The sequence below is a fragment of the Triticum dicoccoides genome, chromosome 3A (genome assembly GCF_002162155.2).
Source record: "Triticum dicoccoides isolate Atlit2015 ecotype Zavitan chromosome 3A, WEW_v2.0, whole genome shotgun sequence".
NCBI lineage: Eukaryota > Viridiplantae > Streptophyta > Magnoliopsida > Poales > Poaceae > Triticum > Triticum dicoccoides.
The window spans coordinates 196,969,755-196,982,789 of NC_041384.1; positions in this window are offsets into that span (position 1 = coordinate 196,969,755).

Here is a 13,035-nt window from a genome sequence, read left to right on the forward strand (position 1 = left end):
GCGTGGGCTATGGTCATCCCAGCGTCCGCCTCCACGTCCTCCTTCGCGGCCGTAGCCCCGGTCGCTGCGCTCGGGGCGTCGACCGTAGCGTCCCTCACGTAGGGCTCGGAGCTCTTGGCAGTCGCTGGTATTGTGGGTGTTCAGGTTGTGGAAGGCACAGAACGGTCGGCTCTTCTTGGATGACTCGGGCTGATCTCTGCCCCGTTTGGTGTCGGGCTCTGCAGCTAGCACTGCCGCTTCCTTGCGCTTCACGTCCTTGGCCTTGGCTTTCTTTTCCTCTATGCCTGCGGCTGGCAGCTCAAGGGGGGAAAGGCGCCCCTCCTCAGCTCTTACGCACTTAGTCGCCAGGTTGAACAGCTCCTGAGACGTGCAGAGCTCCTCGTGGATAGCGAGCCCTTCCTTCATCTTGACGTCGCGACACCGTTGGAGAAGGCAGAGATGATGGCCTCGTCCGTGACCTTGGGGATATTGAGGTGGGTGTTGTTGAAGCGCTGGATGTACGTCTGGAGGGTCTCCCCTGGTTGTTGCTTGAAGCGGCGCAGGTCGGTCGCGGTCGGCGGGCGGTCGCGAGTGCCCTGGAAGTTGGCGACGAAGCGGTCGCGCATCTCGTCCCAGGAGGAGATCGAGCCATGTTGCAGGTTCAGGAGCCAGGTGTGGGCCCCATCCTTGAGAGCCATGGGAAACCAGTTATCCATGACTTTCTCATCGTCGTTGGCTGCTTCGATGCTCAGCTCGTAGAGCTGCAGGAACTCCACGGGGTCGGCGGTGCCGTCGTAGCGAGGAGGTAGATCCGGCTTGAACTTGCCTGGCCAGGCAACGCTGCGCAGCTCAGGGCTGAAGGCGCGACAGCCGGCCGTGGTTACCGGGGCCAGCCTCGGAGGTGGAGCTTGGTCTTGTCGAGGTCCGTGCGGCACCACCGCAAGCGGTGCACGGTCTTGACAAGGCAGTGCGGAAAGTGTGGGTGCAGCTTCTCGCGGCCGTGGGATTTCTTGGCAGCTTCTCTCTCCGCGCAAGGGCACCGGGCGTGGCGGATCGCACCGTGGGGCCGCACGCCTTGGTGCCAAGGCACCGTCTTTGGGTTGGGGTGGTGGAGGTGCGCTTCGGGCCTCATCACCCATGGTCGGCTGAGGGTGAGGCCGAGAGAGGGGCGGCGCCGGGGAGCCCCCTGCGGCGCGGACGAGCTCGGCGACGCGGTCAAGCCACTCCTCGTAGATGTCGTCGACTGGGCGGTAGCGCAGGAGCTCATTTGCGACGAGGAGTGCGGCCCGCGCCTCCATGGGAGCGCGGTGTGCATGCGACGAAGAACCGGCTGGGGCCAGCGATGGAGTGGCGGTGCGGCCGTCCTGCCGCACCGAAGGAAGTAGCAAAGACGCTTGCTGCTCGTTCCCCACCTGGCCGGAGATAGAGAACAACATGGTGGCCCGCCGATGGGGGCTGTTTGAGCAACGCGAGCGGTGAGGGCAGCCCGACGCTCAGCTCGAGCACGGCGAGCGTCCGCCATGGAGACGATGGGGCGACGGAGTGACAAACTAATGGAAGGGAAGCTATGGCGCACCCCTACCTTGCGCGCCAAATGTCGGATGTGGGGTTCCGGAAAACCCTTAAGGTTCGAGCACTGGGGTGCGCGCGAAGTCTTTTCCTCCCACCGATTTACGCCCTAGCTCGCTAAGATCTCGCGGACGAACTCAACACACTCGCAGCACAGAAAGACACAAGATTTATACTGGTTCAGGCCACCGTTGTGGTGTAATACCCTACTCCAGTGTGGTGGTGGTGGATTGCCTCTTGGTCTGATGATGAACAATACAAGGGGGAGAACAACCTCCTGAGGTTGAGGTGTTCTTGTGCTTGGCTAACTTGTGTGGATGGGGATGATCCAAGAACGGTTCCCCTCTCTCTATCTCTCTCTTTTTCGTCATCCCCTCTCTCTCTCTATCTCTCTTTTTTTGTTGTCATGTCTATGGTGGTGGCTAGCTCTACTTATATAGGACCTGGTCCTCTTCCCAAATATTGTGCGGGAAGGGAGCCAACAATGGCGGGAAAATTTGAAGGGGGACAGCTAGTACAAGCCATCCTGACAATAGGTGGTCTTCGCCTGCCAAAGGCTCTGGTGGTGACGCCGTCTTGGGCTCCACGATGACCTCCATCTTGCCGTCCTTCTGGTCTTAGTCTTGTTGCACCAAAATGGGAACCTGTGCCTGATGCCTCGGTACTCCTCGCCTGTGCTGGTTTCCTTAGCACCAAAGAGGAAATAAGGATGCTGTGCGCGCTGGCGCCCGCCTGGTGTCGATCGTCATGGCTCACGTCACGAGAGCCTCATGAGGTTCGCCTCGCCTTGATATCTCCGCTCCTCGTGAGCCTGCCTGACTAGGCCGCTCCAGAGGAGGTATTGTGCCATCCGCCTCGCGAGGCTTGGCCCCTCGCGAGGGTCTTGGATGCCTTGTTGATAAAGATGTGGCCGTACATCCTGCTAGCTTAGCCACGCAGCGGGTCGCAGGCAGGTAAGTCTGGGGACCCCCGTTCCCAAAACACCGACAGCCATCGGAGAGGGATTCCACCCCTCCGGCAGGGTGCCGGAACATGTCTAGATTAGTTTTTGGTGGCTACGGTGGCTTCTGGCGGCGTAACTCCCGATCTAGGTTTCTTTCTTGAAGTTTTGGGTTATATAAGAGGTGTTGGAGTCGGGGACAAGTCAGGGGGGTTCCCGAGGCGGCCACGAGGCAGGGGCGCGCCCAGGGGGTAGGGCGTGCCACCACCCTTGTGATGGCCTCGGGTCTCTTCTGGCCCACCTTCGGTACTCCGTGGGCTTCTTCTGGTCCAAAAATGATCTCCGTGAAGTTTCAGGTCAATTGGACTCCGTTGGATTTTCCTTTTCTGCGATAGTTAAAAACAAGGACAAACAGAAACTGGCAGTGGGCTCTAGGTTAATAGGTTAGTCCCAAAAATCATATAAAATAGCATATTAATGCATATAAAAAATCCAAGGTTAGCATGGAACAATCAAAAATAATAGATACGTTGGAGACGTATCACCATTTGAAAAAATCTTCGCGGCCGAACTAGGCCGGCTCAGCTAGTGCCAGACCACGGCCCAGCAGCGCCCGCCTTCCCAGTGACCGACTCCCACTGGAGTTCGGCCGCCGCACGCCACGCCGTCGGGATTCCGGCTCGGACTCTGCCCCCACCTCCTTTGCCCCTCCTCCAAGCACCCCCCTCCCCTGGCCTTTATAAGGAGTTGGCCCTGCCCCCTCCTCCTCATCAAACCCCTCCACTGCCGCCTCGCCTCACCGCCTCCCACCACCTGCCGCGCTGCCCACGCCACTGCCCCACGCCGCCCGATCGACGCCGGAGTTCGTCGCCACCGCCGCTGGTTTTTTTCGCTGAAACCGCCCAACCGCCGACCAGTACTAAAAAAACCACCGCCCAACCCGTTTTTTTCGGTTTTCTTTTTAACCCGGTTTATTATTTTTAGGTTAGTTTAGTTAGCGAATGTTCATTTGTTTAGATCTGTCAACGAACGGTTTTCGTTCGTTTGTCTCTGTTAGCGGAATTTCGTCCTATAGATTTTTCTTTTTCTGTTTATTTTCAGCCAGGGACCTACCCGTAATTATATTTATCGCAGATTAGTCCATGATCTTTAATCGATCACTACTTTTTGCTCGTTTATCCAAATCCGACGAAACCAATGCCAAATTCTTTGTTACGATCTCCTATGTTGAGATAATCAACTTGAACATGTTTTTGAAAGTTTAGAACTTGGTTTCAAACCGATTTGATTGATTCTTTTTGCAAATCGAAACTCTTCACTTGAACTTTCTGTTTAGATATTTTTATTTGGTTTTACCTTTGCATCTTATGCTCGAGTGCTGATGTATGCTATTTTTTGTTTATGATAGAGTACCCAGAGTGCGAAGCTTGCCACTACGAATCTCTAGGGTTTTCCGATCGTCAGCAAGGCAAGTGACACTTTGATCATATCCCTTTATTACCCAGTTTTTATGCATTAGTTTCAACCCTCAAACATTGATTGAGTAGGATTTTGAACATGTGGTTATGGTAAAGTAGTTGATGAGGTAGGAACCTATTGTCTCTTTATTAACCCTGGGTTTACATGCTATGTTTTTTATTGCTTAGCCATGCTAGTAGACGGGGATTGGTATGTGGGAATCATGCAAGCTGTGAGAGATTTTAACTAAGGCAAACTTAAGGTGGCTACTTTAATACACATCTGGGTGGATTGGTTGTGGCACCTGGAGCAATTCATTGTTGTCCTAAGATATCCTGGAGTACACGTGTGATCATCCTATGGAATGTCACCCAGGCTAAAAGGGATCATAATATTATTCATGCTCAGAAACTTTCGTGTGCAGCCACAAGCCATTATGGGCTCTGGGATAGTTGAGTAATTGTGTGACCTCTTTCATTGGTAGGCTAGCAGATGTAGGGGAAAGTAGGTGGTACTGTCTACCCAGAGTAAAGAGTTAATGCTTCAGAAAAACTATGTATCGATCATCCGATCATGGATGTGGTCCAGTATTGTGGGGAAAAGTGCGCAAAACTCTACAGAGTGTATAAACTAATCATGGTTAGTCGTGTCCCCGGTTATGGACATCTTGAGTATCTAGTATTTGAATTATTGATTGATCTCATCACTTTACTTAACGAATTTTGTTGGGTTATTAATATTATTTTGGGATTGAGTTGGGGAAACCTTCTGAATAATGGCATAAACTTCATAGTTAAATAAAATATATTCCTTTGTTGTAGGGAAAAATAGCTTTATGCGAATGTTAAACTTAGATCCTCCACCAGCCAAATATGCATGTACTGATAGTTATTATTGCATCATTTTCTCTATAGTGTGATCTTGCCAGCATATTCCATGTGCTGACCTACACGGCTGCAACATATCATCTTGCAGAATTTTCAGACGAAGAGTAAGGTGTGATAGGTCGCTGTCATGCACTCAGTTTTGCCATGGACTTGGATGGACTCATTTATCTTCGATGCTTCCACAAGTTATTTAGATGCCCTTCAGCCATATTATTATAATAAATACTCTTTATGAGACACCCGTTGTAATAAATGTGTGATTGAACTATGTTATAAATCCTCGAGTACTATGTGTGTCAGCAATACTGATCCGGGGATGACACTTAAGCACAGAGACTACGGTCCATTGGGATCGGGTCGCTACAACAGCGACGGTCTGAGGCGGGCTATGTCACAGGTTAAGTGGACCACCCCAACCCCTCAGGTTCAACCATCGTCGATCTCATCCATGGCCCCGCCGTTGATCTCCTCTGGATCGCTGTCAAGAATTTTCCATCCTACATCGCCATCAAGCCCCTTTTGTCATTTCTGAAAGACACATTCTGCGACGCTGGCTTGGGATCCACAGCTTCCATGTCAGACCTCATCGACGGCGACCACGAGGAGGGCATCCTCTCCGTCTCTTCCAAGGGGAAAGAGCCAGTCTACGACATCAGGGAGGGCACCCTACAGCCGTGCTCTTCCAAGGGGAAGGAGCCCATCTGCGACAACATGGAGCGCATCCAAGGTCCATGCTCTTCCCACGGGAACAAGTCCATATGTGACAAGTGAGGAAATCCATGATTTGTTTTGTTGTGCCTCTTCACAGGGGGAACCCATGATTTGTTTTGTCGAGTCCCTTTTGTAGTATAGTGAGAATACGTGTAGTTTTAATTGCTATATTTGGTTGTTTGCAATATGCCTTGTTATTTCAGTTGTTCACAATGTGATGCTCTATATGTGCAATTATTTACTGTGTAGTACATTTCATCAATCCAGTTTTAAACATATCGATATGAATGCATGTGTTTGCTTGGTGTTAAGCCCGTTATAGCTAGCATATGCCTCTTTTAATGTTTTTTGATTGTTCGGTTGTTTGTAGTTAGCATATGTCTAGTTTCAAATGCTATCTTTGGTTGTTCGTAGTATGCCTTGTTTATTCAAGTTATTCACAACTTGATGTTCTATATGTGCAAGTATGAACTGTGCAGTTCAATTTCATCAATACCAGTTTCAACAATACCACTCTGAATGACTACGTTTGGTTGCTACATCTTGTAGTTAACACGCCTTTCCATTTTTATTTAACAATAACCAGTGTACTTAGACCGGCACAATACCAGTTTGAATGACTATGTTTTCTTGTTGTTAAATGTTAGGCCTGTTTCAGTTAACTGTCAGGACCCCGATTACAAGTCACATCGATCTAGCCGGTAACACCTCATATCACTTTGCGGCCTCACGCACGGTATCCCAACGGGTGTCGCCTTACCATGGCCCGGGACCATTTGCGCCTTTTGGCTCACGTATATGATACTGTCGCTAGCATTCATATGACTGAGAACCCGGGCCGACGTGACTAGTTGTGAACCCAAAGTGGCACTAACTTATGGGGACATGCATACATGAATCACGTCAAGCATGTCGGTCAACAGCGTGTGAAACCGGGCTGTAGCACTGGGCTAACAGGACTCCAGGGAACCTGGGCTGTAGCAGGCTAGGCAAGACTCCAGATGTCACTGCCTGACATTTCCCCGAAGGGACAGACATAGGAACAAAGTGAAAACATGCCGGCCAGTCAAGTGTCCTGAGCAGTAGTGCTGGGCTAGCAGGACTCTGATGATCCGGCCTGTAGCGGACTACTATGGCTCAAGGAGGGACTAGACTACATTTCCCCATAAGAGAGGCTGCCAAGGATAAACAACTAGATTGTCAGATCCCACACATACCAAGCATTTCAATCATACACACAATATGCTCGATATGTGTAAATACAACATGGCATCACAACAAAACTCTACAACTCAAGTACTTTATTTAAATGCTCTGGGGAGCCATACATAACACATGTTCATACAGGTAGGGGTCACATGACCCGACACTCAAGTCATACAAGCATACAAGCACATGCGGAAGCAAATAAGTCTGAGTACAGACACTAGAAAGAAAGAAGGCTTGACGAAGCATGTCTATCTACAAAGGCCCTCCATGGCCATAATCACCACCTGGGTGGCAAGTTACTCATCGATGTCGAGGTCTACGTAAAATCCATCGGAGGGGGCGGTGTGGTCGTCTGAAAATAGTAATTAAAGCAACATGAGTACAAAGGTACTCATCAAGTCTTATAGCAGATCCTACTATACATGCTCATTCTCAAGAAGGTGGTGGAGTTATTACAGCAAGCCAGCTTTGACTCTTGGGTAGGCTATCCTACGAGACACCACTGTAAAATAGTTTTCGCACACGAGTCCACTAATCACCAACACAATAATCCACCGGGGATCCTCCCTCGTCATCCTACGAGAGGGCCATCCTCGGTACTCACAATTAACTTGTCTATGAACTGTATAGGAAACTAAGTAGTCCTTTACCGCGGACGCGGCTATTCGAATAGTTTTATACCCTGCAGAGGTGTACTTCTTCATACACGCTCTCACCACTTACCGTCATTTACACGACATGTACTCGCCAACCTTCAAGCGGAAGCCCAACGAGGGTGTCGGCCACGGCCTACCTAAACACTCAAGTCTCTAGTACAGGTTCATCGCCTATCCAGGTTCCATCTGCAGGGAGTCCGGCCGAGGTTTCCACATACGGCCCCGAACGATGTGTACAGGGCCCAGAGGCGCCAAACGGGCGCCTGGCATACCCGGCCACGGTGTATCTACCGCATCATAGCCCACCCCTAGGTTCAGCGCTACGCACTGATACGTTTCCAACGTATCTATAATTTTTGATTGCTCCATGCTATATTATCTACTGTTTTGGACTATATTGGGCTTTATTTCCCACTTTATATTATTTTTGGGACTAACCTATTAACTAGAGGCCCATCCCAGAATTGCTGTTTTTTGCCTATTTCAGTGTTTCGAAGAAACGAAATATCAAACTGAGTCCAAACGGAATAAAACCTTTGGGAACGTGATTTTCTCACCGAACGTGATCCAGGACTCTTGGACCCTACGCCAAGGCATCAGAGAGGGAGTCACGAGGGTGGGGGGCGCCCCCCCAGGGCGAGCCCCCTACCTTGTGGGCCCCTCGGAGCTCCACCGACGTACTTCTTCCTCCTATATATACCTATGTACCCCCAAACGATCAGAACAGGAGCCAAAAACCTAATTCCACCGCCACAACTTTTTGTATCCACAAGATCCCATCTTGGGGCCTGTTCCGGAGCTCCGCCGGAAGAGGGTCGTCATCACGGAGGGCTTCTACATCATCATAGCGCCTCCGATGAAGTGTGAGTAGTTTACCTCAGACCTTCGGGTCCATAGTTAGTAGCTAGATGGCTTTTTCTCTGTTTTTTGGATCTCAATACAAAGTTCTCCCCCTCTCTCTTGGAGATCTATTCGATGTAATCTTCTTTTTGCTGTGTGTTTGTTGATACCGATGAATTGTGGGTTTATGATCAAGTCTATCTATGAATAATATTTGAATCTTCTCTGAATTCTTTCATGTATGATTGGTTATCTTTGCAAGTCTCTTCGAATTATCCGTTTGGTTTGGCGAACTATATTGGTTGTTCTTGCCATGGGAGAAGTGCTTAGCTTTGGGTTCGATCTTGCGGTGTCCATTCCCAGTGACAGAAGGGGCAGCAAGGCACGTATTGTATCATTGCCATCGAGGATAACAAGATGGGGTTTATTTCATATTGCATGAATTTATTTCTCTACATCATGTCATCTTGCTTAAGGCTTTACTTTGTTTTTAACTTAATACTCTAGATGCATGCTGGATAGCGGTCGATCAGTGGAGTAATAGTAGTAGATGCAGAATCGTTTCGGTCTACTTGTCACAGACGTGATGCCTATATACATGATCATCCCTAGATATTCTCATAACTATGCTCAATTCTTTCAATTGCTCAACAGTAATTTGTTCACCCAGCATAGAATACTTATGCTCTTGAGAGAAGCCACTAGTGAAACCTATGGCCCTCGGGTCTATTCTCATCATATCAATCTCCATCACTTTAATCTTGCTTTGCTTTTTACTTTGCCTTTAATTTTCACTTTGCATCTTTATACCAAAAATACCAAAAATATTATATCTATCAGATCTCACTCTCGTAAGTGATCGTGAAGGGATTGACAACCCCTAATCGTGTCGGTTGCGAGTAGCTATCGTTTTGTGTAGGTACGAGGGACTTGAGCGTGGCCTCTTACTGGATTGATACCTTGGTTCTCAAAAACTGAGGGAAATACTTACGCTACTCTGCTGCATCATCCTTTCCTCTTCGGGGAAATCCAACGCAAGCTCAAGAGGTCGCAAGAAGAATTTTTGGCGTTGTTGCCGGGGAGTCTACGCAAAAAGTCAACATACCAAGTACCCATCACAATCCCTATCTCTCGCATTACATTATTTACCATTTGCCTCTCATTTTCCTCTCCCCCCCAATTCACCCTTGTCGTTTTATTCGCCCTCTCTCTCTATCCTCCCTTGCCATTTGCCTCTTTTGCCCGTTTGCTTTTGTTTGCCCGTGTGTTGGATTGCTTGTTTGTCGCAATGGCTCAAGATACTACCAAATTGTGTGACTTCACCAATACCAATAATAATGATTTCCTTAGCACTCCGATTCCTCCTCTTGCCAATACTGAATCTTGTGAAATCAATACTGCTTTGTTGAATCTTGTTATGAAAGATCAATTCGCCGGCCTTCCTAGTGAAGATGCTGCTACTCATCTGAATAGCTTCATTGATTTATGTGATATGCAAAAGAAAAGAGATGTCGATAATGATGTCGTTAAATTGAAGCTATTTCCTTTTTCGCTTTGAGATCGTGCTAAAGCTTGGTTTTCGTCTTTGCCTAAAAATAGTATTGATTCTTGGAACAAGTGCAAAGATGCTTTTATCTCTATGTATTTCCCTCCCGCTAAGATCATCTCTCTTAGAAACGATATTATGAAATTTAAACAACTTGATCATGAACATGTTGCACAAGCTTGGGAGAGAATGAAATTAATGATATGTAATTGCCCTACTCATGGTTTGAATTTGTGGATGATTATATGTCGGAGTAATGGGCCACGGGTAGGCCAACCCGAGCCCCAGAACCTTTCAAGACATCGGGGCAGGCTGTGCCCCTCAAGACCCCAGGACGAAGAGCCACCTTCAAGAAGTCAATGGCAAGATGGCCGACTGACCACTCACGGCCGAGTCCCAGGGACGACTTTAGGGAAAGCCGACTCCTGACTGGCGACTTCCAAAGAAGCCGGCTTTGGGGAGTCGGCCTGCGACTCCAACGCACCCCACGATCTCATCAAGTGGGACGGGGCAGGGGAGTGGCAACAATGAAGCCCGCTCCCACCCCTTACCAAGGGTAGGCATGGCCACAGCACGCCGTACCCCGGAAGATCTCTGTGCGGCGTGGCACTGTTGCCATGCCTGCCTTGACATCAGCACGGCCGGACCGAATCCTGCACCCACGACGGCTTGTCTGTACGGCCCAGAGGCAGCGGGTCCCACCAGTCAGTGAAACCCCAGGAGACGGCAAGACGACCACTAGTCGGGCCCGTCGGGAGTCGGCCCCGGGGAGTCGGCCGAGCCCTCCCCCGGGGGCCCACGCGCCATTAATCAAGATGTGATGGAGAGTGGCAATAGTGATCGCCAGCCAGGCGGCGGGGCTGTTGCCATGACCTCATGATCAAGCCCGCGTCATCAGAAGCATGGCTACAGTAATCAGCAGCCGGCAAGACCCGCCCGCGGCGGACGCGGCCTGTTGGCTCCGTACTAGGCCAGTCGGCGGGCCCCAGCGGTCGGCAGGGAAGACAGAGGCTAGAGGCGCTGACGGCTGGGCCCGCGTGCAGCCGGATTACCAAAGTACCCCTAGGAGGTAGGCCTATATAAACCCCCCAGGGCACCCATGCAAAGGGTTGGAACCCATTAGCTCTAGACCAGATCATATAGGAGGGAAAGAGCTAGCCTCGCCCTCTCCTACCTCCAGGAAACAGCTCAACGAGAAACCGTGTAGACACTTTTGCCATAGTGATCATGCGGATACCCCGCAGAGAAGCAGTAGGGGTATTATCTCCCCGGAGAGCCCTGAAGCTGGGTAAGATTCGCCGGTGTTCATGTCTTCGCCTCATCCCGTTTCAAGGCACCGGCGACGTTCTACTCGCCCCCACCAAGATAAGCCTTCCTTTGGCATATGTCGCACCTAACCCCCGACATTTGGCGCCCACCATGGGGCCTGGTGCAACGCCGTCTGGAGACCTGTTCTGGACGGGAACCCTTTTCCTCCCTGGCGAGCGCAGCCAGCCAAGCACGCCAGACGGGGTTTGCGCAGACGCGCTACGCGGCGTTGAGATCGCCTGCGCAGCCAGCTGCCTGGCCGAACTTGTCGGCGAGGTTCGCCTCTCCGACGAACCTGCATCCGACGCAGGCACGGGCGGCTCCGAGAGCCTCCTCGCGGGCCTCCTTGATCAACTCCACATTTCCGGCGAGCCTGCCATAGACTTGGAGTCCGTAGGCTCCACCGACCCGATGCTGGTCGACTCCGACACTGCGTCGCTTGACGCGTTCCCCACTAATGTGGTGGTCTACGATGAACCTCTCCCTCGCGCGGAGAGCGACGGAAGCACTATCACCGAGGTGCTCATCATTAATCATGACGAGCTCCCCAGCGGAGGAGCGCATGACTCACTCGGCGCGGCGCTACAAGACCTAAATGCGCCCATTCCGGAAGACGCTGACGCAGAGATGTTGGAGTTGCGCCGCCTTCAGCTCATTGAAGGCGCAAAGAAGCTGGCCAGCATGAGACGCTTGTCAGAAGCCTACCAGCAGGAGATGGATCGCACCGTCAGTGGCTCGCCGGCCCCGGCGGGGCCCAGCCGCCTTGGCGCGGTCCAGCAGTGTGGCATAGCCATCGCCAACCTGTTTGGGGCAAGCCGCCCTGTGTACGCCACACTAGCGGAGAACATCCGAGCCGCCCAGGCAGCGGCGGATGAGCTGGAAAGTTTCGAGGGCGAAGAACTGCGCCTCATGATGGAGCGAGTCCAGCGGCTCCTCGACGTGGCCGCCGCGCAGAACGAGGCCGGCTCCCGCACGGAGGTGCTGCAGCGGCAAAACGACGACCTTCGCCGAGATCAAGGCGCGATGTCTCGGACGCCGACTTGCGGCGCCCGAGGAAGAAGAGACAAGGATCCGGCTGTCAGCCACAGTCGGACTCGCATTACTATAGAGCGCGACCGAGACGGCCGCCCGAGAGCAGTGGAACGACGGGACGACTGTCCGCCTCCCCCTCCTCGCAAGGAGAGGCGAGTCTCCCCACCGCCTGTTGACCATCCGACTCTCGGCGACCTCCTTGGCCGCCGAGAGGGAGTTCTAGAGAATGACGCCCGCCACCGGATAGACCTACTTCACCGATACCTAGCACTTGAAGAAGAAGACGAGCTGGGTCTGCCTTGTTTCAGGCCCCACATTCAGGACGAGCCCTTTCCCAGAGGGTTCACGCTCCCAGGAGACACGCCCAAGTGTACCGGCTCCGTGAAGCCGGAAGACTGGCTAGTCGACTACTCCATGGCTGTCAGCATAGCAAACGGCAACAAGCGTGTCACCGTAAAGTACGTTCCGCTCATGCTCCAGGGAACGGACCGGACATGGCTGAACAGCCTGAAGCCCCGCAGCATCAACAGCTGGGTCGACTTCACCGAAGCGTTCATCCGCAACTTCACCGGCACGTACAAGCATCCTCCCAAGCCTCGTCAGCTCTCCTTGTGCGTGCAAGGCCCCGACGAGTCGACTCGCGATTACCTCACGCGTTGGGCCGAGCTTCGGAACTCCTGCAAGGGCATGCACGAGGTGCAAGCCATCGAGTACTTCACAGCCGGGTGCAGAGAAGGCACCCTCCTCAAGCACAAGCTCCTCTGCGACGAGCCAGAAACCCTCGACGAGCTGCTGATCATAGCGGACTAGTACGCCATGGCCGACTCCTCCTTGAAGGCGGAGATTCAAATCAGCACAACTGGCAAAGTGGCCCCTCAAGCTCCAAGAACTCCGGCGGGA